The sequence below is a fragment of the Herpailurus yagouaroundi genome, unplaced genomic scaffold, assembly GCF_014898765.1.
Source record: "Herpailurus yagouaroundi ecotype Mexico unplaced genomic scaffold, PumYag 219, whole genome shotgun sequence".
Lineage (NCBI taxonomy): Eukaryota > Metazoa > Chordata > Mammalia > Carnivora > Felidae > Herpailurus > Herpailurus yagouaroundi.
This window is the reverse complement of record NW_024412450.1, coordinates 16726-19270: the sequence shown is the minus strand read 5'-3', so window position 1 is coordinate 19270 and position 2545 is coordinate 16726.

Here is a 2545-nt window from a genome sequence, read left to right as displayed (position 1 = left end):
GCTGGTGAAGAATTCTGCTTTCTTATTGTATTATGTTGCTTTTGTATAAAATCGTATTTTGACTGGTATTCCTTTTATTCTACCTGTCTCATCCCTTAAAAATTCCTAATGATATTTGTTTTCTCTAAACTTAGCTTTTCCAAATGTGACTTTATCAGCTTCTTTTATCCTTTTAAAAAATATTCAATAGCATACACATTATTTTTTATAGCCTCTTTGTCTCCTGCTTTCTTAGTGTCGTAGGTACAGTATTTTGTACAACATTGTCATATTAAACTATGTCCAGTTTAAAAAATAGTTAAGAGTGAATTGTTATTATATCAACACCGCTGTTAACTAGAGCCTTGGACAGAACCTTGGACGGCCTGTACCCAAGTGCATACTGTTTCCTTCCCTTTGTTGGTGACTTGTTATAATCAGTGCTTTGATATTGGTTTTAGTTTTGACCACATTTTTGACTATAACTATAGTCTTATCACCCATGTGTGAGTTCATAAACAATAGTTTGTTTACCTGGTTTTGAACTCTATGTAGAGGGATGGATTTCTTTCTAACTTGCATCATTTGCTCAGCACTCTTGTGTCAACAGCTTTGTTTCCATTTGTTTAGCTGTGGTTTTATTCATATTGTTGTAGAGTACACACTTCTGCATGAACACGCCACAGTTGACCCAGTTTACTGTGATGGGCATTAGGATGTTTGCAGGTTTCAGTGAATACAAACAGTGGTGCCATTGAGCGTTCTTATATATATGTGTCTTCAGACAGGTGACCGAGCATTCCCCTGGGTCATATCGCATCTAGGAATGTCAGTGTGGGTCAGCATCACTCGATAATGCCACGCTGTTATCAAAGTGATTTGACCATGTAAGACTGGCAGCAGCGAGTGAAGCCTGGGAAGAAAAGCATTAATTATTGCTCCGTAATTCCCTCCCTCTTCAGGACACCCAGAGTGTATCGCCTATACTAGTTCTCCCCTTAACTATCAGGATGCGATCTAGCTGGAATTGAATTACTGAGAAAATTCAAATCTAAGAATGTTTGTAGCAGGAGATGCTTTATCTCCTTGGGCTGAACATGAATAAAGGAAACTGGCAATCATGCATCTATGAAAAACAGCCAATAACCACCCATCGGCTTCCTTCCACTTTACTTTGTGGTTATTTTAACTCTCCTGGTAAACTCTAAATCATTTGGAACTGAAATGCAAGGACAAGTTGAATTTAAATAAACGATGTATGTTTTGTTAAAAAGACATAATTTTTAAAATTGTTTGAGTACATCACCAAAACCAATTGATATAAACTGAACAGTGATTTAGAGGATTTGAGATTTCATTCCCTTAGCCACATTAAAATTTTGGTAGAATTTGGTTGCCCTCCTCTATATTTACCTTAAAGATTAGAATGTGTCTAAGACTTAGCTCTGTGATCGCAAATAACTTGGTTATGAATGAAATTAAATGAAGAATACATTCAAATATTTATGTTTAAAATTAAGTAACTGAATGGAATCTTCCTTATATATGTATACACAAATATTTTGGGCACTTGTGATGAAAAGATCTTAAGTGTTTTGTAGAACATCTAGGTCATCACAGATGAGAGTTGTAGTAGCTGGGGAGGTCTAGGGAGTTATTTGTTCCCTATCAGATATGCGAACGAATAAAAAGACGGGTTAGGCCTCCTCTGACACTGTCCTCCATAGTTATTGTCCCTGAGGATTGCCATGTTTGGGCAGCTCAGTGACATGGGCTCATTAAAGGTGTGGGCATCCGTTCCCCAGAGACGTCTGCAGGGGAAGGGACTTAGTTCTCTGTGCCAGCCCAGACACAGCTCAGAGTTACGGCACTTTCGCCTGCTCATAAGGTCTCACTGTCACACAGGCAGGTCACCGTACTCGAGAAACCATACTGAGAGTTTGTGACTGCCTTCATCTTCTACCTCCAAGAGGCAAAGTGCAGATCTCTGGTGCCACATGAAGACCTGTGAAGTCATTGTGAGAAAGTGCCCTTTGCATAAGAAAAAGTTATGGATGACCCAGTGCTGGTATAGTCAACCTTTGCATTTCCTGCAGACTCTGATTCTACATGTCCGTGTTCCTACCCCCAGAGCTGTATTTAGGCAGTAACTTGGAATGAGGTAGGGAAGTAGATTAAACCCAACAGAGAAGGTGAGAAAAGGTGAGTGAAAATAGAACTAAGTCTCTCTGTTGCTTTAAGAATTGGGAAGTTAAATTATTTTCAGTTGCAATTGTTTTTGAAATAAAAAGGTTGTATTTGTTTGCATATGTGGTGAATTGTCTGAAGGAACAGACTATGGAAATTTATCAAATAGAAGAACTAAACTTAATTACTGATTAGAGATGTCAACAAGTCATTCCTAGACATTTCATTCTATGTAGTACATTCGTCACACGTCTCTATGCTCATATGAAAACAACTTAAATATGCATGTTTGGTAATAATAAAATATGTTTTTTATGCATATATGTAAAAGTATTAGATTGAGTGTTTCCATGCTATTCCTTTGGTTCCATAATGTCTG